At 40.8% G+C, this 27,854-nt stretch overlaps 2 pseudogenes; one reads left to right on the top strand and one right to left on the bottom strand.

Moving 5' to 3' along the window:
• LOC100138563 (mitochondrial-processing peptidase subunit beta-like) overlaps positions 1–27,854 on the bottom strand; it is a 71,215-nt pseudogene that overhangs the window by 5,216 nt on the left and 38,145 nt on the right.
• Positions 3,448–3,539, top strand: LOC112447176 (uncharacterized; annotated as a pseudogene).

Here is a 27,854-nt window from a genome sequence, read left to right as displayed (position 1 = left end):
TCAATCCTTAAGCTCTGGCTTTCCCAACACAGCTATTTCCTCCTTCCTCCATCATTTCAAGGACTTCCCAGGTGATGCTTGTGGTAAAGAACCTGCCTGCCATTGTAGGAAATGTAAGAGACGCAGGTTAGATCCCTGGGTCAGGAAGATCCCCTGGAGGAGAGCATGGTAACCCATTCCAGTATTCTTGCCTGGAGAATCCCATGGACAGAGGAGTCTGGCAGGTTACAGTCCATTGGCTTGCAAAGAGTCAGACACTACTGAAGTGACTTAGTACACAGCACTACCATTTCAGAGACCTCCAGGACAATATTAAACGCTACAACATTCGAATCATTTCAAATGCTTTTTGTCCTTCAAATCCCGTTTCCATTTTCCTTCATTCACTTAACTGATACCATCAAGCACCTTCTGTGTATACTGCATCCCCATCCTCCATGGAGCTTTCCCACACTGATTTCTACTGTCTTTAAACACCTGAGTCTTTAATGTAGGGAGTGAATCTTATAAATAGATTTGTACAGTTCTCTAAATGTTTTTAGTGGATTTATTTTGTTTTCTCTCCAAAGATTTTAATCTATGGCTGGGTCAGGATCAAGTCTTCAAGTTTCCCATCTTCTCAACAGCACCCAACTCGGTGTTTGGTGGATATGTCAGGATGCCCCTGACTCTTAGCCCATCCAAGGCCTGTATTTTTAGGAAGAAGAAATGCATGTGTGGACCTGATAAGATCTGAGTGACATGTGGAGAAGATGCCCTACGAGTGATGATCAGCTATGTTTACCATTTAACTCCACAGCGGCAGGCCAAGATAGCTGTCGAGGTCTGTGGACAGAAGTTCATGAAGATCACTGCTTGACAGATCAGGGTAAAGGTCTCTTTCTTTAAAATATGTGAAGGGGCAGGAAACGTGTACACCAGGTGTTTTGTGTTCGTGGCTGCCTGGGAAAGATAATTCTGTCTGCTCGATAAGAACACTGTGCTCTGCCCCCAGATTGTTTTTCCAGCAGCTATTTTCTGCCTATAAAAATGAGCATCGCTGGCTCTCAACTTCTTTCCGCAAATCCCCTGGGCTACAAACAATAACAAAAGGTATCTCATATTTATACAACACAGTCCTCAGAAAAGCTCAAGGACCTGAACAAAGCTTGTTTTCATATATAAGCGTTCTTATATAATCCCCAAGGGGAAAGGGGCACAGGGTGACAATTGAGTTTGGAACGCTGTCATTCCTAGCTAATAAAACGGAAAAGTGAGGCCCTACAGCAGGATACACTAACGGTCATGATCAGGACAGGAAGGCCGTTCTTCCCCACTTCCTGTCCAGGGTTCTTGCCACTGGACCACACTGCCTTGTCAGAAATCTGAAAACCTGGAGGAGATGACTGGCGGGGAATGTGTGGGAGAGGAAGCTCGGCCATTCGGGGAGGGATGCCTCAGTCTCACTGCATTTGACGACTGTTGTTTTCACTGGTCAGGATTTTGCCGTTCCTCACAAGAGTGCCCTTTTTGTCCTTGGTAGAACGGATCCTGGGGAGACTGTTCATCACCCTCAGTAGGAGTTGGAGCTGGATCAGAGTAAATTTCTGAGATGTGGATGGTTTGGGGAAGAAAAGCCTTCTGAGCAAAGGGCATTCTGTAAATTTTTATTATACACTTAGATACAAAGATGAGTCAGGCATAAGCTTGGGACCCAATCCGGGCACCATGTTGCAGGGGAGACAAACTGGATGAAAGGATCTGTGAGAGCTGGATGAATACAGTTAAGGAAAGGCAGTCACTTTGATTGTGAATTTGAGTCAGGACTCTGTGGGCCTGGAGAGGGGCATTTGTGTTGAGGCTTGAAGGATAAACAGGAAGGGTTTTAAAGGATACCTTCTACACTGCACTGAGGTGGTAGCTATCTAGTAAAATCACCTGGGGAAGGTTTAAGGCAATCTCTGTCCCTAAATAATTGCATTTAATTGATCCGAGTATCACCTGGGCATTGGTATTGCTGAAGGGCTCCCAGGTTATTTTACTGAGCAAACAAGAGAGAAAACCACAGAAGGAGCATGGGCTCTGGAATTAATTCTGTTTGAACACTCTGTTACCTTGGACTAGGGCCGTTGTGGGGGCTGTGTCAGTGTCCCACTACTGCCGTTTCCTCCCACTTCTCCCTGTGCCTGTGAAGAAACTCTGCCACGGGAGAGTCTCTCCCTTTTGACAAGCTTTCTTTGACTCAAAAAGCCTGGACTGGGAATCAGGAAATCTGGCTTCTATCCCAGGTCTGCCACTGAGGTGCTACATGAGTGTGCTGGGTCATACAAAGAAATAAAGATATTTGGCTTTAATATTTGCAAGACTCTATGCTGAGGACTCAATGCATATCCAGGCTTTGATGTCTCCCATCTGTTGAAGTTTTTAGATCAGGATTTGTAGGTCACAGAATCTATTTAGGACCAGAATTATTTTTCAAGAATGATATAGGGACTTCCCTGAAGGTCCAGTAGTTGAGACTTTGCCTTTCAACGCATGGGATGTGGGTTCCATCTCTGGTCAAGGAACTAAGATCCCACATACCTTGGGGCCAAAAAATTAAAAACATAAAATAGAAGCAATATTGTAACAAATCCAATGAAGATTTTTAAAATGGTCCACATTTTTAAAATTCTTAAAAAGATGTAAAACAAAGAAAAGTGGGGTACACTGCATAGAATTGGGGCCAATATTGAAGTAAAATTTTGTCTCAGTTATAAATATATGCATCTACTGGGTCACAAAGACCCTGATGTGATGTGAGAGTTGGACTGTGAAGAAGGCTGAGCGCCCAAGAATTGATGCTTTTGAACTGTGGTGTTGGAGAAGACTCTTGAGAGTCCCTTGGACTGCAAGGAGATCCAACCAGTCCATTCTGAAGGAGATCAGCCCTGGGATTTCTTTGGAAGGAATGATGCTAAAGCTGAAAACTCCAGTACTTTGGCTACCTCATGCACAGAGTTGACTCATTGGAAAAGACTCTGATGCTGGGAGGGACTGGGGGCAGGAGGAGAAGGGGATGACAGAGGATGAGATGGCTGGATGGCATCACTGACTCGATGGATGTGAGTCTGGGTGAACTCCGGGAGTTGGTGATGGACAGGGAGGCCTGGCGTGCTGCGATTCATGGGGTCGCAAAGAGTCGGACACGACTGAGTGACTGATCTGATCTGATCTGATCTGAAAGACCCTGATGCTGGGAAAATTGAAGGCAGGAAGAGAAGGGAATGACAGAGGATGAGATGGCTGGATGGCATCACCGACTCTATGCACATGAGTTTGAGTAAGCCCCAGGAGTTGGTGATGGACAGGGAAGCCTCGCGTGCTGCAGTGCATGGGATCACCAAGAGTCAGACGTGACTGAGCGACTGAACTGAACTGAATGTAAAATACATGTCATGTTGTGGGTTGTAAGTTAAAAACTTAAGAGTACTCACTGGTAGTACATAGACTAAAATTGGAAAGAATCAAAGAAAATTAGCATGGCCCCTGTAGAAACTCACAAAACATTCCATGTTTTTTAAATGTTACTTTTTTTTAACAACTTAGAAGAGTTTGAGAAACATGGGGTCAGAGGCTCTCTATGGACCCCTTCCTTCTGCTCTATAACCCTTAACTACTCCAGTTTACCATGAATTCACCTTTCTGTAACTTCCTTTTAGTTAGTACCATGTATTTCTGGTATTATTTCATGTATTAGCTCAGTTGGCAAAGAATCCGCCTGCAATGCAGAAGACCCTGGTTTGGTTCCTGGGTTGGGAAGATCCACTGGAGAAGGGATAGGCTACCCACTCCAGTATTCTTGGGCTTCGCTTGTGGCCCAGCTGGTAAAAGATTCAGCCTGCAATGCAGAAAACCTGGGTTCGATCCCTGGGTTGGGAAGATCCCTTGTAGAAAGGAAAGGCTACCCACTCCAGTATTCTGGCCTGGAGAATTCCATAGACTGTACAGTCCATGGGTCACAAAGAGTCAGACACGACTGAGCGACTTTCACGCCACTTCATGTATTTCTGGCCTATCATTTATTTTCTCTAAGAGGGAGGCAGGACAGGGTAGTGGTTAAACGCACCTTATGAAGTTAGGTAAATCTATGTTTGAATTGAATTTCTTCACTCTTTAGTTGAATGACCTGGAAAATACACCCAACCTCTCCCAGCCTTGGGTTTCTTATATGGATGATCACATCTAGGACACACAGTGTTTCTAAGATTAAATAAGACGCTGTAAGTCAAGCTCACAGCATGAAAACCTTGTTCACAGAAAGTGCTTGGTGTAAGACAGAAATTATTATCTGACTTCCTGTCCCACAGATTTTAAGGCACAGTCTGCAATTTAGTGCCTGGGGCATACAAAGTCATAAATACTGTAGGCATAGAAAATCAAGAATTCCAGCCTCAAGCAGCCTTGCAAGATGCAGAGCAGCCATTCTCTGTGGGCATACCCCAAGAGTATCCAGGTCTCAGGAGCAGAGACCACAAATCCCCTTCACTTTCCCTCTGACATGACTGGCTGAACCTGAGAAGGCAAGGCAGAAAGAAGGATGCAGATCTTGACTACAATTTTCTTCAATGATCAAAACAACCCATGACGTTTCAGTGCAATCCAAACCAAGACAGATGGAAACTCAAGATCAACAGTTTCACAAGCATGTACCTGAGAAGATTTCAGACAGAAACACAGGACAAAGAAATGAGAAAGAGCCAGCGGCTGGAACACTGAGAAAATGAGTCTCCATTTCACATATTACACCAAGAAAAAAATGACCATCATCCAACAGTCAAAAAATAAGCAACTGACGAGGTCTTAATTGCCTCAGAAATACTCTGGGAATCAAAGCATTGTCTCGTAAATAATTCATTTCAGGAAATACCTACTAATCAATTACTAGGGCTTCTGTGTAATAGTTTCCCCACATTTATAGGTGGTGATCATGTGAATTGGATCATTGACTTTAGAATGAGATAAGCAGCAGTACTGGTAACCTAACCTACTTACTCCGAGTAGCTACAAAGAAATTAGCTGCCCTTAGTGGAAGCCAGCACTTTACAAAGGGTGAAAAAAATCCTATTCATCATGAGAGAGCCTCACATCAACCGAGTCCCCTCCAAGGACTAAGCTGAGACGATGTTGATGGAAAAGGGGATAATGATCCATAAATAGGCATATGAGAAAGGAGTGGGAAGGGGAGGGAAGCTCATGAGATTGGAGAGGGAAAAAAAATGGGCTTTAAAATGATAAAATGTTAAAAATATTATAAGGATTACCCAAATAGTATTACAAAGAACAGAACTGTTGAAAGTAACACTCGATGCTGGCATTTTGTGTGTGTGTGTTGGGGGAGGGGATTTAGTTTGAAATTGTATGATGAAAAAGAAAAGAAAATGTATGTGAATAATGTAGCCCCACCTAAAAATATGTTGCTAACACAATGGTTTTTCAGGAAAGAAAAGGCAAGGATGCCTGGAAATAGCTGCATCTAATCAGCCCCCATCCCAAGCAATCAACTGAAATCCAGGAAATTCCATATGTAACCAGAAGAATAGACATCCTGGAGCATTTTGCCACAGTTAAGATTAGCGGAAACAGACCCCCATCAGCACTGGTAACAAAGAAGAATTAAAGGTGAAGAAACTGCTGTGGGTCCTTGTGCCTCCCTTCTGGGAAGGTGGTGGCCGTGGGGGCAGAAGGATGGGAATTAGGACAGAGGCAGTGGCCCTGGCTGGGCTGACAGCCTATTGTTCTGAAACTGCCCCTTCAGTGGCAGCTCAGAGCAATGTATTCCTCCAGGGAAAATGATTAAAACGACAGCAGCTAGAGCTCAACTTATCCTCCTGACTTATCCTAACAATCTCTAAAAATGTTTGTTAACATAGCAGTGGTTTATGATTAACAGTTTTGGGGTCTCGTTTAAGAAATCCTTCTGTACCCAAAGGTTATAAAAGTGTTCTCCTGTATTTTCTTCTAAAAGATTTAAAGTTTTCCCTTTCACAGTGAATTCCTCTTTCTCTATGGAATTGAAAGACACAAAGAGCACAAACCAAAAAGGAAAAAAATGATTCAATCTCACTTCACTAAAATTAATAACTTCTGCTTGCTGAAAATATCATAAAGAGAGTAAAAAGATAAGCCACAAACTTGGAAGAAAATCCTGAAATCATATCTGACAAAGAACTAGGATGAAGAGTATATAAAGAATGGCTGCAACCTATTGAAATCCAAAAAGACTTGATAAAGTAATTCACAAAAAGAAATATAGATGATAACTGTTCAAGATATTAAAAGATCCTATGTTTTTGTTTTTGTTTTTGGTTGCACCTCGAGGCTTGTGGGAATCTTATTTCTCTGACCAGGGATGGGACCTGGGCCCTCAGCAGTACAAATGCAGAATCCTAATCATTAAGCCACCAGGGAATTTCCAAAAGATTCTTAACTTCCTTAGTAATCAGGGAAATGCAAATTAAAATCATAATGAGATATCATTTTACATCCACTGTACATGCGTGCATGCTAAATCGTTCAGTTATGTCCGACTCTGTGTGACCCTATGGACTGTAGCCAGCCAGGCTCCTCTGTCCATGAGATTCTCCAGGCAAGAACACTGGAGTGGGTTGCCATTTCCTTCTCCAGGGGATCTTCCTGATCTAGGGATTGAACCCGTCTCCCTTGTGTCTCCTATATTAGCACATAGGTTTTTACCACTATTGCCACCTGGGTTCATCCACTAGGTGAGCAAAAAAGAAATGAGTAATCAGAGAAATGCAAATTAAAATCATAATGAGATATCATTTCACACCCACTAGATTAACCAAAAAATGATAAAATCTGGTAATACAAAGTGTTGGTGAGGGTGTGGAAAAATTGAATCTTATTTACTACTGTTGAGCTATAAAATAGTACAATTTCTTAGGAAAACAACTTGACACTATCTAAAATAAGTACAGATTACATTTCTATGGCCTAAGTGTGGAAACTCTTGTGTATATGTATAATACTATCAATAGAAAGGAGCACAATCTACATTATTCATAGCAAAACACAAAGAGAGGCAAGCACGATTGTTTGGGGATACCTACCTTGTAGTCTACTATTTTTAAAAGGCAAGAGATGATAAACACAAAATTCAGGAAACTGGTTATGTCTGTGGGACAGGCAGGAAGGTGGGAAAAATTTGGGACAAGGACACAGCCAGAGTCAATTATATCATTCATGTTAGGAATCCTCTGTTGGCCAGTGGCTTTATATATAATACATATCCCATTGTAGGCACAGAATATTACATAACAAATTGCTTTCCATTTCTTAAGAAAAGAAATGGGTGAATAAAGAACAACAATCTCTAATGGCTCAGTGCCAAGGAAAGCAGACCTTGGTAAGGTGGGTCTCACTAATACAAGAGGAGAAGGGTCACTCAAGAAGTGATGGATTGCTCTATGTCAGGGAGGGTCCGCATAATCTTTGTGCCCCTGGAGGTCCTCCCAGAACATGGGCAGCTGGCCTAGTAACCAGGACCTGTGCCCAGGGTTCCACCCTATTACTCAGGTTGGCATGTGGCCTGGGTGGGCAAGTGGTGATCAGTTATGGAAAAGGCGTGCCACTTAGCACATGAATGATGTATGTGGCAAGATCTATTTTAGATGATTTTCCAAACAGAAAACTGAAGGCTGTTCTGGGGTAAGCCCTTTTGGTCTAATATTGGATATACCCTACTGTACTGTCCACCTTAACGGCATGAATTTGACACCGAAACAAGGCTAATTTCTCAACAGTTGGCACTTTGGATTGTTATTTCAAAGACTCAGTACTGAAGTCTTGAAATTGTTGGACTTTGTGACCCTAGCATTACTCATATGACTACAACCATTTTCCTGTTATTTCTATCTTTAATATATTTTCATCTTACCTATTCGCCCAAAAGGATTATAAAGTTACTGCAGGGAAGTATGGTATAAAGCCCTGTTTTGTTCATCCTTGCTGCCAAAAACTTGGCAAAATAAGGGCTTGGCTAAAAAATAGGTTGTTATTTTGAAAAATTATAAACTCATAGGTAGTTGCAAAAAATAGTAGAGAGGTTCTATGTACACTTCACTCAGGTTCCCACAATGATTACATCTTACATAACTATGGAATATTGGAGAAGGAAATGGCAACCCACTCCAGTGTTCTTGCCTGGAGAATCCCAGGGACGGGGGAGCCTAGTGGGCTTCCATCTATGGGGTCATACAGAGTCGGACACGACTGAAGCGACTTAGCAGCAGCAGCAGCAGCAACTATGGAATAAGGTCAAAACTAGGAGACTGGCATTGGTGTAATGTGTGTTCCAAGTCCATCCATGTTGTTGAAAATGGCAAAAAAAATTTTTTTTTACAGCTGAGTAGTATTTCATAAGCCTATATATGTATCACACCTTCTTTATTTGCTTTGAACTTTTAGCTATTAGTTTTATTAATAAGTGTGTTCAAAATATTTTGACTGAGAGCATTTTAATCACAAAATTAACATGGTACTACTAATCCAGTTAAAATCTTACTCAACAGAACCAATAGCAGCAGTAACTGAACCCCTATAAAATTAGGGGTTTTTTGAATTGTCTCAATATCTGCAGCATCAGTTCCTGCTTCCAAGCTCAGGGATACTGGGAATTCTTTTATAATATAATATTTGCCTACCGGTATCTTCGTGGAGTTGAACCATAGAGCTACAAAAAATGTGTTTTAGAAGAATTTTTTGTGCAACTTTACTTTCAGTGAGACTTATACAGAGTCACATCTATTCTGTTTGAATGACATGTAGCATGTCTGCAACAACGTCAGATTGACAATTCATACAGATTCCCCACGACCCTGTATCTGTGTGAGAAGCGTGGAAAGACTAGAAGCTATGGCAGAGGTTGTCATGACAGATGAGATGGGCTGGCATACTAGATAAATTCAACCCTCTGAAATGACAATCCGAGTTGCCCATGAGTATGTTTGCAACTGTAAGAGAGATTGTACCTTTGATGTTTGTAACCAACAACTTCAACATCTCTTGCAAGGTGTATCAAAGGCAACTTGTCGTCCATCAAACAAATCTCATTTCCTATGAATTAACAGGGAGGCAGAGCTGTTCTTTTTCCTTTGTGTGGGCACAAAAAGTCACCAAAATGAAACTTTGCTAACTTAAGCTTTCCATCATAGGAGATTCCTCCAGTCATAGTGAGAACTATTCTTGTACCCTTATAATGTGCGTTTGTATACTCAGTCGTGTCTGACTCTTAGCGACCCCATGGACCGCAGCCTACCAGGCTCCTCCGTCTATGGGATTTTCCAGGCAAGAGTACTGGAGTGGGGTGCCATTGCCTTCTCCAGTGTTTGTATACACAAGGTCTTAATAATTTACAGATTTGATATTTTCAGTTGGTCCCCAAATATCCATCCAAGTGCAGAATTTTGATATGCTGTGGCATGAAGATAATAAAAAACAACTCTTTGTAAATTGCATATCACTTCATGCATCTCTCCAAGGATTACTCTGTGCTCATATTCGGTCTCTGCTTCCCCAATGTACTGTTTTGTGCTACATCAGCAAGAATTTCTATGGATCTTGACAAATCTTTAGAGAGGTCTTTGGCATAATATATCATCTGCTTTCTGGAGGTATAGGCTTTGAAATGAGCAGCTTTTTTTTCATTTTCTTTTTGGTGACCTTGAAGTTTGAATGTTCCAGAGAATGAGCTGTTCCATTATTCTTATTTTCATATCAAATTCCAACATTAATCCAGAGACGAATGGTGCATATGACAATCCAGAGTTTCCAGAGACCACTCTGAGTTCATTTTCCAAACATGTTACTTATGTTTCAGGAACATTCAGAGCAACTTGTACAGTGGTTTGTATATTTCTCAATCTGTTGTCTCTGAGTTATAACGACAACCCACTGGCCCATCTGATCAGGACCCTCTCAATGAAACCCCACCACCACTACCACACCATGGGCATCAGCATGACTTAGACATCCACTGCTACCATCTCTTCTCAATGTCTTTTAACTTCTGTTTTATTTTTTCAATCTCTTTTCCTCTCTGCTGAATACTGAGTAGCTCTTCAGTTCTCTCTTCCAGTTCATTAATACTCTTTTCCATTGTATCTAATGGTGTACATCTACTTAGTTTTTCTAGTTTCATTTACTATGTGTGTTTCTTTTTACCCAGGAGTTTTATTTGATTCTTTTGTAAGATCCACTTGGTCAAATTCTGTAATTTCTGATATCTTGTTATACTTCAAATATTCTCATTTCTTTATTAAGAGAATAAGTCTACATATTTTATATTTCTTAATTTAGAATTCCAATATCATCTAGTCTTGTAGCTATAATCTTGCCATTTGTTATTGATCTTGTTCTTGTTACTCATTCTCGTTCCAAAGACTTGTTTCCTCTTGCAGTTTTTTTTTTACTTAAAAAATTTATCCCTCTTGTGTTTTTATAATTTTTATATTTCAGTTAGTTTGTAATTACTTGAGGAAACTATTTGAGGTCTTGATTTAAGAATATTTATCCAGGAACTTGTTATGAATCTTGAATCACTTTAAGTTAAATTCCAAAGCTGAATATTGTGGGATCACAATTCTAGTTTCTGGCTCTAAACCATCATGAAGACCACTTGTGAACAGCAATTTTCAAGATAGACTCTATCCAGTGATGAGCTTGAGATAAGAACATTTCTTTATTGTTTTCTTTTGTGGTTAGGTTTTCTTCCTTTGGTTTACATTTGCATTAAAAATGTCAACTTCTAATCTCAAAAATATACAAGCAACTCCTACAGCTCAACTCCAGAAAAATAAATGAACCAATCAAAAAATGGGCCAAAGAACTAAATAGACATTTCTCCAAAGAAGACATACAGATGGCTAACAAACACATGAAAAGATGCTCAACATCTCTCATTATCAGAGAAATGCAAATCAAAACCACTATGAGGTACCATTTCACACCAGTCAGAATGGCTGCGATCCAAAAGTCTACAAGCAATAAATGCTGGAGAGGGTGTGGAGAAAAGGGAACCCTCTTACACTGTTGGTGGGAATGCAAACTAGTACAGCCACTATGGAGAACAGTGTGGAGATTCCTTAAAAACCTGGAAATAGAACTGCCTTATGATCCAGCAATCCCACTGCTGGGCACACACACTGAGGAAACCAGAAGGGAAAGAGACACATGTACCCCAATGTTCATCGCAGCACTGTTTATAATAGCCAGGACATGGAAGCAACCTAGATGCCCATCAGCAGATGAATGGATAAGAAAGCTATGGTACATATACACAATGGAGTATTACTCAGCCATTAAAAAGAATACATTTAAAGCAGTTCTAATGAGGTGGATGAAACTGGATCCTATTATACAGAGTGAAGTAAGCCAGAAAGAAAAACACCAATACAGTATACTAATGCATATATATGGAATTTAGAAAGATGGTAACAATAACCCTGTATACGAGACAGCAAAAGAGACACTGATACATAGAACAGTCTTATGGACTCTGCTGGAGAGGGAGAGGGTGGGAAGATTTGGGAGAATAGCATTGAAACATGTATAATATCATGTATGAAACGAGTCGCCAGTCCAGGTTCGATGCATGATACTGGATGCTTGGGGCTGGTGTACTGGGACGACACAGAGGGATGGTATGGGGAGGGAGGAGGGAGGAGGGTTCAGGATGGGGAGCACATGTATACCTGTGGCAGATTCATTTTGATATTTGGCAAAACTAATACAATATTGTAAAGTTTAAAAATAAAATAAAATTAAAAAAATAAAATAAAATACCTTGGGAAAAAAAAATGTCAACTTCTGTGTCCTAAACTACTTAAGATGGATCTTCTTCTATCTTCATCTGGTTCAATTTCTAGGCATTGTATTCCCAACCCTGCTTGATGTCAATTAAAATAAAGACTCTAGGCCACCAGTGATAAGTTAATGATCACAGGGACCCATTGCTTCAGGATGGTTGGTTACCTCCAAAGATTTGTGCTTTCTTGCATTTTTAACCTCTGATGATTTCCATCATTTTCCTGACAGCTCAGATAACCATTTTTACATCTTTTATCCATGCATTTTAGATGTTGTGAGCCAAGGAGATCCCTTGTGATATTTATTCTTTAATGTTTTGGGAAGTAGAAATTTGAGCACTATTCTTAGTGAAGTTGCTCAGTCGTGTCCGACTCTTTGTGACCTGTGGACTGTAGTCTACCAGGCTCCTCCGTCCCTGGGATTCTCCAGGCAAGGATACTGGAATGGGTTGCCATTTCCTTCTCTAGGGGCTCTTCCCGACCCAGGGGTCAAACCCGGGTCTCCCGCATTGCAGGCAAACGCTCTACCCTCTGAGCCACCAGGGAAGCCCCAGGTACTCTAATTTACAAGGTTTCTGTTGTAAGGAAAGCTATATCGAGAAACTAATATAGTCCTCATCATTCCCCTACCCCCACCACCAGATAAAAATCCTCTAAACACATCAGACTCAAACACTTGAGCTATTAGGGCCAAGTTACCATTTTACCCCATTACAGCATGACTGCTGCCCCAGTGCAACACTAGATAACTTCTTTCAGTAGAAGATACACTGAACGTAAAGTAAGGAGGGACAGTGTCTGGGTTATGGATAGGCACCAAGCATGAATTACTTATTTTGAGCTTCACAATAACCTAATGAAATTAGTAGCCTTGCTTTCATTTTATAAGTAAGAAGATTGAACCTCAACAACGTTAAGCAATTCATCTGAAGGATACAGAATGAGTGAAAATGTTCTGAAAGATCACCCAGGCACATCTCCCCAGAACAGGCCTTCAGAGGACCTGAGGGTTAACCATTTACTTACTTTTTTTTACTCATTTGTGGATTCATTCAAGAAATCCTTCTTTCTTTTTTAAAAACATTTTATTGGGGAAAAGATGATTTAAAGAAACTTTTCTTGAGAACTTGCCATGTATATGACACTATGCTAGACACTGACCTACAAAAATAAGACAAAGAGTTTACATTTCACATTCTCATATAAGAAGGCTCAGAAATGACTGGATCATGAGTTATATGACTGGAGTTATGAGACCATTGGGAAGGGTGTCACCCTGGAGACTGGCTCATGTGTAGTTTGGGATGGAAAATGGAAGATGGTTCCTGACGAAAATGGGTAGTGAAGTAGAGGTAGGAACTTCAAGTGAAGGAGCAGTCCTTCTTTTTCCAGGAGCTGACTTTTTCCTTTTTCTAAAAAGAGGAACATTAGAACTCAAAACGGTTGTCTTTAAGAAGGATTTAGTCTTTCTAGTTACCAGGTGCAAAGTTGTCTCAGTACAGGACCGGCTCACTTGCTGGATGGGATAGATCAGTCATGGTTTGGTTACCCAGCTTGTGGTCTTTTCTAAAATTGAAGCATCACACAGGAAAAGACTTGTCTAGTACAACTGCTTATAATTGCATGCTCCTCTTGATCACATAAGTCTTTATATCAGGAGCGCTAATCCAATTTTTTTAGATTCCATTTCCCTACTGGCCAACAAAGCTTCCTTGCTGGGTCTTGCAAAATTAAGCTATAAGCTTTTCTTCCACCAAGAGTTCAAATCTAAGCACAGATGTCAGAGTTAATCCCATTACCTTCAGGTATTCTTAACCCCCCTAGAAAAGTAAATTTGTCTTGCTGCTTTTTTTTTTTTTTTTAGGATGAGGAATTCTCCTATACTCAACAACTTTCTTCACATTGTTGGTTACACTTAATTGGGTTTATCTTTGTCTAAAATGACATGATGGACAGGCTTTTGGCAAGTGTTCCGTGTTTATTTCTAGGGCTTAAAATGTGGGTCATAGACACTGCTAAAGACTAACTATCCACTGGGAATCTTTATCCCACTCTACCTGTTTATTCTGAAAACAAAACTGTCATCAATGACCCTGGAAAACAGAACCTGGAACTTTAAGGATGTTGTACCAGTTACATGATATTACATCTAAACCGAGTATGCCCAGTGGTGTTAATTGGGGTCATCTTCCAACATACTTCTGAGGTCTGTGATTGCTACCTCTGTAATCGAAGTCTCTTAAATGCTGCCTACTTATCAGTAGTTCAAACTGACCCTTGGTCTTTTAGATAAGTCACTTACCATCAGAGTTCGGCATTTAATTTGATATTGGGGTCTTTTCTAACTGAACTTTTGTTGAGTGATCTCTAGTGAGTCCCTTATATCTGTAATTCTTGGCAGTACACTTTGGACAGGCCAGAAAGGCTTGTTTCACATTCTGACTGGAATACTTTGTAAATGTGTAACCTTAGGCATGTTACTCAAACTCCATTAGAATTTCTTTATCCACAAAATTGGGACAATAATGTTCATCTCAAATATTTTTTGTGAGGAATAAGTGAAATAATGTATGTAAAATTTAGCATAGGACATGACTTAGAGTAAGCACTCAATAAACAGAAGTTGTTCTGATTTCCTTACTAATAAGGGCATGATCTCCATAGTTTTGACAAGAATGGGTTGCCAACTTATTGCCAAGAAGAGGGAAGCTACAGATTTACACTCAAGATGGTATGAAGAGCAAAAGTGTCCAAGTTGGTAAACAGATTTTATACACTCATCTCTGCCCAGGCTTTGGGAAATAACATTGCAGGAAATGTGGAATAATGGGGAGGACTGCGGAAAGTGGGGTAGATTGAAATTATACAGCAGTTTTGCAGGCTCTCTGTTACCATAGCCTGGGCCCATCATTCCTCATTATGTCTACTGCCTGCAGCTCCTCTTTGCTTCCCAGTCTAGGATTTCTGAGACCACTTTGCATGCTGGGCATTAGGTCTTAAAGCACCTAGGGGAGTTATGTTGGGTATGGTGGTGAAGGAGCTGTGCTGAAGTGACTGGAAGAGGAGTCCAACTACATTAGTGTGCCAGGTGGGAGCCTAGGGAACCATGTTCTCTGTCCTCAGTTTGTGTACTGCAGTCCAGTGGGTGAGAAAAGCAAGGCAATGCCACTGTAGAGCAGTGAGCGCCATGCTGGTTTCAGCATAGGGTTCTAGAAGCCACAGCTAACCCTCCTGGACATCAGGGATAGGGATGCCAATGCTGAGAAATAGAGATGTAAATAGGGAGTCAGCCAAAAGACAGACGTGTGTGCACGTGCGTGGACCTGCCCCTGTGCGCTTAGTGGGATGTAGGGTAGGGCAGGAATGTTCAAAGGAGACGAGAGATGGAGCATTTGGAAAGTGCTCCTGGTATGAAGATACAACTCGTGTGGCACTTGGAGGTGCAGGCATATTTGAGGAACCATTTGCCTAACTGCTGTTGGTGCCTCTGCGGTGTCTTGTATGGGACTCAGTCATCTACGGGAGATTCCTGAGCCGTGTGGAGGGTCCTCTGCTCCAAGGACACTGCTGTGAGAGACAAATCCCTTCTTCCCAGCTTCTCTTTGATCTTCTTTGTTTCCTTCTCCCAGTCTTCTCCATCTCCTCCCAAAGTGATTCTACTGAAATCCTGGGCTTTGTCCTAGAGTTCTGCAGCTTGTGGAGTTTTTAAGGAGCAGATTATCAGGGGTAAGGTCAGGAATGGAGCCACCACCTTCCCGTCAAGCTGCATCCATGCATCGGGCAGGGACATGCTTGCTGTCCGAGCTTCCTGTTGTGTCCAGCCCACTTTGGCCCTCTTCCTAATCCCTGGGACCTCTTTGCCGGCTTCCCTCTAAGAGAAGCTTGTTCTTTCAGCTCCAAGTTCAGAAAAGAAAGCATAGTCCTTTCTTTCTGCATTCCAGTTCTGTCTCAACTCCTGACAGAAACTGTTTTACATTCTACTGAACCCTGACTAGGAAAAGTGTTCATTACCCACTATTCACAGAAATCTCTTTGCCACAGTAGTCAGCTTCCCTCCTTTCTCTCTCTTTCTCTGTGCACACACACACACACACACACACACACACACACACACTCATTTAATCCTTCAAGAAATCATGTGAAGTAAATGTGATCATATTCACTTTTTGCAAATAAGAATATTGGGGATCAAAGATATGATATGTCCAAGATCACCAGCTAGTGAGTAGTAGAGAATCCATGTCAGTTCTGATTCAAAAGCCCCTGTATTTTGTATTTTAAAAAAAAATTTTCTGATTATGAAATATTTATGTAGAAAACCCCAAATAATACAAAAAAAGACGCAGCCTCCTATATTCTTACATCTGAACTCACTATTGACATTTTATGTATTTATCCTGTTTTTATCTTCAGATCAGATCAGATCAGTCGCTCAGTCGTGTCCGACTCTTTGCGACCCCATGAATCGCAGCATGCCAGGCCTCCCTGTCCATCACCAACTCCCGGAGTTCACCCAGACTCACGTCCATCGAGTCAGTGATGCCATCCAGCCATCTCATTATCTTATGAAGTTTTAAATAAATGTTTATAAAATTGGCTCATATGTATGAATGTATATATTTTTCCAACTTAATTGAGGTATTACTGACACATAATACTGTTAGTTTAAGGTGTACAATGTAATGATTTGATACACATATATTGTGAAACGAATGTCACAGTGAAATTATTAGCACATCTATCTCACAAAACTATCATTTTTTGTGGTGACTATATCTAAGCTCTACTGTCTTAGCAACTTCAAGTATGTAACATAGGGTTGTTAATTGTAGTCATGCTGTACATTACATCCCCAGAACTTTTTCATTGTATAAAAAAAGTTTATATCCTTTAACCAAAATTTCCCCATTTAACCTAACCATCACCCCTGGCAGTCACTATTCTAATCTATTTGACTTTTTAAATTCCATATATAAGCAATATCAAACAATATTTGTCATCCTCCGTCTGACTTACTTCACTTAACATAACAGGCATGTATATATTATATATATGTACAGTACACATGGGCTTCCCTGGTGGCTCAGACGGTAAAGAATCCACCTGTAATGCAGGAGACCTGGGTTTGATCCCTGGGTTGGGAAGATCCCCTGGAGAAGGGAATGGCTACCTACTCCAGTATTCTTGCCTGGAGAATTCCATGGACAGAGGAGACTGGTGGGCTACTGTCCACTGTCGGACACTATATAACTTTCTACCACAAATTAATTTTGAGTTAAATTATACCTATTCGGACTTTTATCAGAATTATATAAACTGAATCTCTTTTAACAATAGCTTGTTAAAAATATTTGTCACTTGTTTGTTGATAAACGATTCCATCACCGTTTGGATTTATAGATTTTGGATTCCTACCCAATTATTTTTCAGATGTGTAATGATCTGTTCTATTTGGTAATTTCCTCATTTTTAGAGCAAGTGTTGGGTCGGCAAACTATAGTCCATGGACCAATCTAGTCATCTGTTTTGGTAAACAGAGTTTTATCAGGACACAGCCATACCTCTTTATTTATGTGCTGCCTATGCTGCTTTGTATTTCTCTATTGATTGCTTTGTATTTATGTATTGCCTATGGAAGATTTGGGCTTCCCTGGTGGCTCAGATGGTAAAGAATCTGCCTGCAATGCAGGAGACCTGGGTCCATCCACGGGCCTGGAAGATCCCCTGGAGGAGGGCATGGCAACCCACTTCAGTATTCTTGCCTGGAGAATTCCATGGACAGAGGAGCCTGGTGGGGCCCACGGGGTCTCAAAGAATCAGGCATAACTGAGTGATGAACACCACGCCTGCTTTGTGCCCTTCTGTCAAGTTACGTAATTGTGACAGAAACAGTATGATCTATAACACCTAAAAAACTTCACCATCTGGATCTTTACAAAAACGTTTTGCCACCTTGCTCTAGAGAATAGACTCCCGTATTGTCAATCTCCTATTCCCTTTATCTTGGATTTTCAATACTTTTCCTGTAAGTCTTGAGTTGATATTTTCCATGCTGCTCAGTTAGAGAGAGATGTATCTGGACTAGGTGTGTGTCACTAAGTGGGATACAGAGATTTCTCTCAGTTGTCCTTGTTGATCACTAGCCTTCTGGTTGGGTCCTTCTCAGGTTTACAGAACAGTGATTGCACATTCATTTCCTAATCCTCTGTATCCAGCTGGGGCTAGTGTAACCTGGCTCTGGGGTTCCAAGAGAGAATTTTCTGTCTCCATCCCCAGTTTTCTCTGTTACAAATCATTAATAAAATCACTGGCACCTCTATTACTTTTGAAAGGCAATACAGTTGTCCCTTAAACAATGCAAGGGTTGGGGTGTCCAACCCTGTGCAGTCGAAAATCCACATGTCCCTTTACAGTCAGCCCTCAGTAACCATGAATCATGTAATACTGAGGCACATTTTTACTGGAAAAAAAATCTGCATATATAAATGGACCCATGCAATTCAAAGCCATGTTGTTCAAGGATCAACTACATAATATAATCTTTAAAAGCACAAATTCTGGAATCAGATTGTCTGGTTAAAATCGCAAGTCTATCACTTACTAACAATGTGGATTTGGGTAAATTATTTTTTCTTTGTTTCAATTTCTCATCACAGGGATTATGCTATTACCTTTCTCACAAGTGTTGTGAACAAGACAGCTAGTGCTCACTAGGATATCCAGGAGCTCCTTGACATTTCCCAGGTGTCTTTGCTGTGATTGAGGCCATGGGACCAATTCTGGCCAATGGCTTGGGAGTGGAAGTGTCATGAGTCACTGCCAGGCTGGGGCAGGTAGGAGCTGGTTTGCCTTTGCATCCCCTCTTCCTCTACCAGGGCACCCTTACGTAGTATCACAAGATAGAAGGAGTAGGAATCTTTGAGCTACCAAGTGGAGGACAATCCCTATTTACTCAAAACCAACTTTGCATAAACAACAAATAAACGTAGGTTATGCTAACTATGAAGATTTGGGGATTATCTGTTTCATTTTACCACAGCACAGTTTATACGAATACAGGATTGTTTTAAACATCAAGTAATACATAAAAAGCACTTGGATTAATGCCTAGAATAGCAAGTGCTATAAAAATGTTTTCCTTTCTCCCCTCTTCTTCTTCTTTTTAAAAGAACCAGAATTCTTTCTTAGCATGGACCATTTTGTTTTTCACTTACATCTTTACCACTCTATTCGCTATTCTACGTATGATGAACCAGCCTCATATGGAAGCATTTACCACACACATACACACACACACACGCACACACCATCTTGTCTTAAGGAAGTTAATAGTCTACAAGTAGGGCCAGAAACTTGGGAATAGAGCAAGGTAAGAAAGAGTTCTCTATCTCAAAAGACAGCAACCCACATGTGAAGTTCTGCTTAGACAGACTGCGTGTCTTTAAGCAAGAGAAAGAACTCTGTGTGTCTTAGGACTCTTCTCAGGTTGCTAGGGCTGCTCTGTTTCATGAGGGAAAGCATGACCAGGCTCTCATTGTGTTTTCTCAGTACACTTCCATTTGCCTTACAGTTAGGAAAAATTTCTCCCAGACTCTGCAATAGGCTGTTTTTATCTTTCAGTGTTAATAATTTTCATCTTTTTCTAAGTCTCCAATGGTTCTTTCTTAAACCATCAGTCTTGTTTTCAGCCTCAACTGGCATTCATTCAGTCATCTTTCTTACTCAAATTATACTCAGGCTATACATTCTCAATGAAGTTATTTTAATTCCAAACCTATTTGCTTTGATTGCTCTTTAATTAGTTGGAGGATGGAACACCAGAAGAACAGCTTTGATTAAAAGAGTAGCTGTATATGGGAAAAGAATCTTTAAAAAGAGTGAATATATGTATATGTATAACTGATTCACTTTGCTATACAACTAAAACTAACACAACATCGTAAATCAACTATACTCCAAAAACAACCTCTAAAAACATAGAAAGGGAGTGGCTCAAGTTCAGTATTTTTTGTCCTCCACAGTGTTGCTTATTTCAAATAGCAAGCCACCCTTTGTTTCTTCTTCGACATATCAAGTATGCATAATCTAACTTTCTTATTCTTAGTAAGTAGAACTCTACTATTCACAATCTACATCCTGAGCCCCGGTATAGTCTTCCCATGCTGTTTGGGAGTCATAGATTTAAGAACATGTAAATGGGCCAGATTTGGTTGAATAAGTAGGCAGCAAATCATGAAGGGACTTTAGCATCAAACTTAGGTCTTTGCATTGTAGGGATGTGGTAACTTGATACCATATGCATTTAAGAAGGGTGATCCTGGTAGGAAACAAGGAAGGAAATAAAGAAGATGAGGCTTGCAAAGGTGTGAATAGAAAAGTGGGTGTAGCCCAAGAGCATTTGGTTTACCCCCCCACCCTTCGGAGAATGGAGAGGAAATATGAACTGTTGTCAGGAAGGTAAAAATGAGGGACTTGGTGTCTGCTTGAAGAAAACAGGTAGGATGATGCCAGTTTTCTGACTTGAATCACTATCACTGTGGGTCCTGGCGTCCTTTATTCGTAAAAATTCAACTGACAAGAGGAAAAGACTTTTGGAGAAGAAGGCAACTTATTTTGCATGTGTTGTGTTTGAGATATCTTGGGAATATTCTGTTGAGATGTCTGAAAGGCATTTAGATATACGGACCCAGAACTCGGGCATTTGGGTATATAGGCCCAGAACTCAGGCATTTGAGTATATAGGCCCAGAACTCGGGCATTTGGATACATAGGCCCAGATTTCAGGCATTTGAGTATATAGGCCCAGAACTCAGGCATTTGGATATATAGGCCCAGAACTCGGGCGTTTGGGTTTATGGGTAACTAGAGTAGAGACGAGGAGAGAAGCAGTGTCAGGCGACCATTAACTTCGGGGAGATGTCTGAGAGATGGCAGTGCTGCAGGTAAAACCCCGAGGGACGTGAATAAGCAACAGGGATCCGAGAAAGAACAGCAGTGTTACTGAAGGGTAGCTTTAGTCTGCTGTTCCCAAAACACTCCGGGGTTTCCTAGAGATTCTAAAGGGGGAAGAATCTCAAGTGAAGAGGAAGTAGGATCCTGATGTTCAGTCGATGGGGACTTTGGAGCCAGCAAAAGCTGACATATTAACTTTCTCTCATTAGCCCCTGTATGCAGAATGCTTTATCCATTCATCCCTCAGGGGTTACCTTATTATTCAGTAACAGAAAAGCCTCCGACTTTCCTCTTCAAAGCATTATTGGCCTTTTACTTCTTTCATTCTCGCAGAGCCCAGGGCCGCATATGGAGGCAGCAGCTTATGGAAGTAGCAGGGACTCTAGAAACTTTCAATTCTAGATTTAAATTTTGGGTAGTAACTTACTAGCTAGAATACATTGGTAAAACTGCTTTGCTTCACTGAGCCTCTCTTTTCTTATAACTTCACATACTCTTGAGGTAAAATAAGGTAATACAAAGACATTTGACACAGCTAGTTTTCCCTATCTTTGTTTTAATTGATGAGTAGTGCTTTTATGCTTTAATGTCAGCATCTCAGCCAAAGACTTTTTTTCAGTAAAGAGCACCTTTGTACCAATACCTTTCATTGAGGTCTGAGAACCTGACCCTCATTTTACTGCATGTTGGTTTTAAGCTTTCAAGGTGTGTCTCTGATAGGTTCTGACTAACTAGATAGGGTCTTCTTTCACTTTGATGAAGTTCCAGAAAACCATTCTTCAACAAAAATACTCCCCACCTCCTCCTATTTATGTGGCCCGCGGAAACTGCAGCCGAATTCTCTTATAGTTCAATCTTGTCTAACACAGTTTTCTTTGTTTGAACCCCATGAATGGAGAGACTGCTGCTTCTGCTTCTCTGTCTGCCCATGAAGGCCTCAACTGCCTCATTTATCTCCTTGAGGTTTGTGATCACAAATTGCTATTTTATTTACCCACTACAGTCCTTGATTTTTTTAAACAAATCAATTTATTTTAATTGGAGGATAATTGCTTTATAATATTGTGATTTTTTTGCCATACATTGACATGAATCAGCCATGGGTATACATGTGTCCACCCTCCCACCATCCTGAAGCCCTCTCCAACCTCCCTCCCCACCATATCCCTCTGCGTTGTCCCAGAGCCCTGGTTTTGGATGTCCTGCTTCATGCATCAAACTTGCACTGGTCATCTATTTTATATATGGTAAGATACATGTTTCAATGCTATTCTCTCAAATCATCCCACCCTCGCCTTCTCCCACAGAGTCCAAATGTCTGTTCTTTACATCTGTGTCTCTTTTGTGGCCCTACATGTGTCTTTACTTCATAGACCGTAGTCCTTCGCCTGGGGAATCATGTGGATTCCTCAAGTTGTCTAAATGGTCCAGCCATTTTATTGAAATATTCAAATATCCCTCTGCTATCTGAAATTAGAGGTTCCTATGAAACCTTTCCTAAGCTGAAATGGCCTAAAGTGAAGAAGCAATTACCTGAGGGCATGTCTTGCTAACAGAAGCACAAAATAAATGAAGATGAAGCACAGACGCTCACAGACACACTTCAAGGGTGTGGAGGCTGATGCTGAGTGTAGTTGCCAGGATGGAGTTTGGTGGTACCCCTCCCTCTGCTCAGGTGCATACTTCCTCCGTAACGGTTGCTGTAAGGCCAACAGTAAATGCTATTTTCATTTTTTGTCTTTTTGTGTGATAGCAAAAACCTCTTCAGATTTCTTTTGGTTAGATAAAACAGGTACCGATGTAAATCTTTCATAACAGCCAGGTGGAGTAAAGTGAACTCTTGAAAAGTAGGGGATACTTGGACCTGATACAAGACTGGGCTCTGTCCATAAACATACTTGTGATCCTGGCTTGGGTATGGCCACCATGGGAAAAGTAATCTTCCAAACTTCCTGAGATGAATTTTAGCATGTTTTATTCTAGATTCTTAAACTAAGCATCTCCTTCCCTTTGTCATTGTTAGCCTGGGACCTGGGGCATTGAGTACATTTGGAAAAGCTGACCCACCGTCCCTGACCTTGGATTGCAGAGGTATCTTCAAGGTGAAGCTTCTGTGTTAGAGGATTTCCAAAGCAATCTTGAAAGACCATTCTCTCTTGACCAGCCTTTTTGGTTTTTTCAAGAAAATGAGCCACTACCACAGCTGTTCTCCCCCATGCCACTGTTTGTTAATTCTTTACTCCTTTCAAGAGTTAGATGCTCACTGTTTTATAGCCTGAAGTAGGCCCATATCAGCCTATGCAGTAGTTTTTTCCTCTCAACTACCTTCAAGAAAATAACCCAAGATATTACTCTCATAAGGCATCTTTTCTTATAAGTCCTGTTGTTCTAAATTACTTGAGTCCTGTTGTTCTAAATTACTTGAAAGTTAGGAACTATGGAAGATTATTTTACAGTTCTGTGAATAGCATTTTAGCTTACTGAGAGGTTTTAAATATAATCGTGGTTTCCTTTTTTATCTCTAGAATTATCCTTCTGTTTTCTGAAGTGACTTTAAGGATCATCTTTCAGAAGGAAAACAACTTGACATATACACCACTTCTGAGCCTGTTTATCCAGAGTGGAGGGTGAGAACAATAATAGGCATGAAAAACAATTTCATGGGTGTTAAGCTGTGGCTCCAGGCTTCACCTTCAAGGAATCAGTGTCTCCGCTGCTGCCTCTGGGGGAAAACAAGACACGAGATGGAATATTGCTGAATTTGCTTTCTGAAGAAATATTTAGAAACGCCTACTCTTCACTTTGCATCTTTTCACTGGCGCACCTGATTAAACATCTATAAAAGTAACTGCAAAGTAAAAAAGCCACCACAATAATACCAGATACAAATGTGCCTACTGGAAAAGGGAGCAGATTGAGGTGGGAGCTTGGCATGTGGTATGACTAGGAAAGGGACAATAAATGGGGCAGCCAGAGATATGTCTCAGGAGAAGGCTGCAGAGATCATTCTGGAAACTTCCTCAGTCTCTAGTCTAGGCCAGAAAGGTTCAGGCTGAGCCAAGAGCTCATAAATATTTCTGGTCGGTGAGTTAGTCATTTAATGAATAAGGAAACTATGCACGAGCTTCAAGGTTAAAGGTTAACAGGCAGGGTTTCAAAAACAATTTCATTAAGCAGACACTAATAGATTACAACTTACATGTTCCCACATTGAAACAAAAAATATACCTTTGAAAATTTTCTTCTAACCATCAACACTACCAAGAGTCATTAGTTTTTTTAATATATCTAATATGCAAAGTGCCTTGTTAGTACATTATGTAATCATTAAATATTAAATGAAGTTTGGAAGTTAAATCAGTGAAATAAGGCTTTAAAAAGATTGTTCTAGTTGTGGAAATATTGCAAGATTTCTAAAGGATTATATCTTTAAATTACTTCTCAAATATTCTTAATTCTCTCCATTTTAAAGAAATAAATATTTGAAATTATAAAAAAGAAACAATAAACTGGTTCAACTATGAATTTATCCTGGATTCAAAATTATAAAGTAGGTATGAGTGAGAGACTGAGGAAAGCTGAAACTTTAAGAAAGAAATAAAAGAACCATATTGTATGTGCTGCTGCTGCTGCTAAGTCGCTTCAGTCATGTCCCACTCTGTGTGACCCCACAGACGGCAGCCCACCAGGCTCCCCCGTCCCTGGGATTCTCCAGGCAAGAACACTGGGTGGGTTGCCATTTCCTTCTCCAATGCATGAAAATGAAAAGTGAAAGTGAAGTCGCTCAGTCGTGTCTGACCCTCAGCGACCCCATGGACTGCGGCCTTCCAGGCTCCTCCATCCATGGGATTTTCCAGGCAAGAGTACCGGAGTGGGGTGCCATTGCCTTCTCCATATTGTATGTAGGATATAGTAAATAATGGGAAGTTAGCTGTGTATACATTGATCTTCCTGAACAGACAGTGGTTCTGTAGATAGTGGTTCAGGGAAGGACCTTGAATTCATCTTTCTGTTTCTCACTGTGCATTCATTCAATAAATAGGTGTTGAATTCAACTCAGTGTCACACTGGCATTATGGTTATACACTGGGTTTGCAGAAAAAAATCAGTGAAATTGTTTATAGCATATTTAATCATAGTATTTGAATTATAGTATTTGAATCAATACACTTAAGCTCTAGACTCTGTGCTGTGGATCCTCACTTTACTACTCCATGTTGGCACTGTACAAAGAGCTGAATAATGTTGGGGAAAGGTACTATAAACTTACTAGATAGGGAGCGTTTCATTCCATCTGGAAAGTTCAGGGAAGACCTTCTAAAGGAGGCATAATGTGAGCTGAAAGACCCATTGGATTTCATCAGGTGGGGAAAGAAAGGGATCATGAAGAGTGAGGTGGGTTTGCATAGATGAGTAGAGGAGATGTGAAGGATGTTTCGGATAACAGAAAGGAAAGAGAAAGAATATGGAAGAAAATAAACTCAAGGCAGTTTGGGAAAATAGTGGACAGACTAGTTTGGCTGGGAAAACAAATGTGCTGACATAGGAGATAAACTTGAAAAGGTACAGATGATGGTGGAATGAACTTGATCCCTGAAGACAATGAGAAGCTATTGGAAACTTTAAGGCTAGTAAACCACATAAGTAGAAAATCTTCCTGGCTTCCTGTAGACCAAAAATGGACCTCAAGACTTGGAATCCTATCTTGCCTAATGACTGAATTTAGTTAGAAGTTAAGCTCAAATATAGAGCTTGACTTTCAAGGGTCTCAGATTTCAGTTATACAATTATGCTCTTTTGTTTACTTTCCTTTTGTATGTAAAGACACTATTTCAGGTCCCAAGAAGATATTAATGATTAAAAGAAAAATAGTCTTATCCTCACAGAGCTAACAATCTAGAAGGAGAAAATATAATGCACAGGATGAAATAAGTAAAGAAAATGTGTGAATATTTTGAATATATTGCATATCTGAAACTTTTAAAAGACAGATTTTAAAAGTTCTCATTGCAAGAAAAAAATTATTTTTAACAATGTAAGGTGATGGATGTTAACTAGATTTATAGTGTTGATCATTTTGCAGTGTGTACAAATATCAACTCATTATGTTTTGTATACTTAAAACTAATATTATATATCAATTATAGCTCAATTTTTGAAAAAGAATGAATCACATAAATGTGCACATTTGTGCACTAAGTTTCTGGACAATGGCACAGATTTAAAAGAATCTTAGTAAGAATTCTTACTAAGAATCCCCATTCAACAGACCTTACGGGAAAGTCCATTCTATTGACTATGCTATGCTATGCTATGCTAAGTCACTTCAGTCGTGTCCAACTCTGTGTGACCCCATAGATGGCTGCCCACCAGGCTCCCCCGTCCCTGGGATTCTTCAGGCAAGAACACTGGAGTGGGTTGCTGTTTCCTTCTCCAATGCATGAAAGTGAAAATTGAAAGTCAAGTCGTTCAGTCGTGTCTGACCCTCAGTGACCCCATGGACTGCAGCCTTCCAGGCTTCTCTATCCATGGGATTTTCCAGGCAGGAGTACTGGAGTGGGTGCCATTGCCTTCTCCGTCTATTGACTATAGTAAATGTTATATATATAACATATGCTGCTGTTGCTGCTAAGTCACTTCAGTCGTGTCCGACTCTGTGCGATCCCATAGACAGAAGCCCACAGACAGAAGCCCACCAGGCTACCGTCCCTGGGATTCTCCAGGCAAGAACACTGGAGTGAGTTGCCATTTCCTTCTCCAATGCATGAAAGAGAAAAGTGAAAGTGAAGTCGCTCAGTCATGTCCGACTCTTAGTGACCCCATGGACTGCAGCCTACCAGGCTCCTCCAGCCATGGGATTTTCCAGGCAAGAGTACTGGAGTGGGCTGCCATTGCCTTCTCCAACATATGCTATATGTATATATATAATATATATGAATGTTAGCTAATGATAAAAGGAAAGGATAAAAATAAAAAGGAGAGGGAGACAGGAAAAATTAGAGTACTGAATTTTGGACAGAATTTCCAAGGAAAACTTGTCTAAGAAGGTGACTTGAGTAAATATTTGAGGGAGTTGAGGATGAAACCATGTGGATATTTGGAGGAAGTGCTTCTGTGGGGGAGGAAAGAGCAAGTTCAAAGGCCCTGGGGTGGAGGCATGCCTGGAATATATGAGAAAAGAAGTGGAAGGAGAAAGGATGTGATTAACAGGAGGTAAAGTGAGCGATAACACTTCAACACTGTGGTGTTGGGGGAAGACTCTTGAGAGTGCCTTGGACTGCAAGGAGATCCAACCAGTCCATCCTAAAGGAAATCAGTCCTGAATATTCACTGGAAGGACTGATGTTGAAGCTGAAACTCCAAAACTTTGGCCACCTGATGTGAAGAACTGACTCATTTGAAAAGACCCTGATACTGGGAAAGAATGAAGGTGGGAGAAGGGGATGACAGAGAATGAGATGGTTGGATGGCATCACCGACTCAATGGGCATGAGTTTGAGTAAACTCCGGGAGTTGGTGATGGACAGGGAGGCCTGGCGTGCTGCAGTCCATGGGGTCACAAAGAATTGGACACAACTAAGCGACTGGACTGAACTGAACTGAAAGTGAGTGAGGTGGCCTTCCCAAGTGGCACTAATGGTAAAGAATCCGCCCACCCAATGCAGGAGACATAAGAGATGCAGATTCAATCCCTGGGTCGAGAAATCCCCTGGAGGAGGGCATGGCAAGCCACTCTAGTATCCTTGCCTAGAGAATCCCATGGACAGAGAAGCCTGGCAGGCTACAGTCCATTGGGTCACAAAGAGTTGGACATGACTGAGTGACTTAGCACTCACACAAAGTGTGTGAGGTAAGTGAGAAATAGATCACATGGCCCACATAGGTCACAACAAGGATTTAGCTTTTACTCTGAGCCCACTGTATTCTATGAGCAGAGGATTGACAAGATCTGTTAAAATTTCAGTGGAATCGGTGTGGCTCATGTGTTGAGAATAAGCCATGAGGATGAACTTGAGATTGGAGACAACAGCAGAAGCAGGAAGACCTGTTAGGAAT

This window comes from Bos taurus, chromosome 6, assembly GCF_002263795.3.
Source record: "Bos taurus isolate L1 Dominette 01449 registration number 42190680 breed Hereford chromosome 6, ARS-UCD2.0, whole genome shotgun sequence".
NCBI lineage: Eukaryota > Metazoa > Chordata > Mammalia > Artiodactyla > Bovidae > Bos > Bos taurus.
Note: the sequence above shows the minus strand (reverse complement) of the source record. Positions and strands in the feature narration are given on the sequence as shown.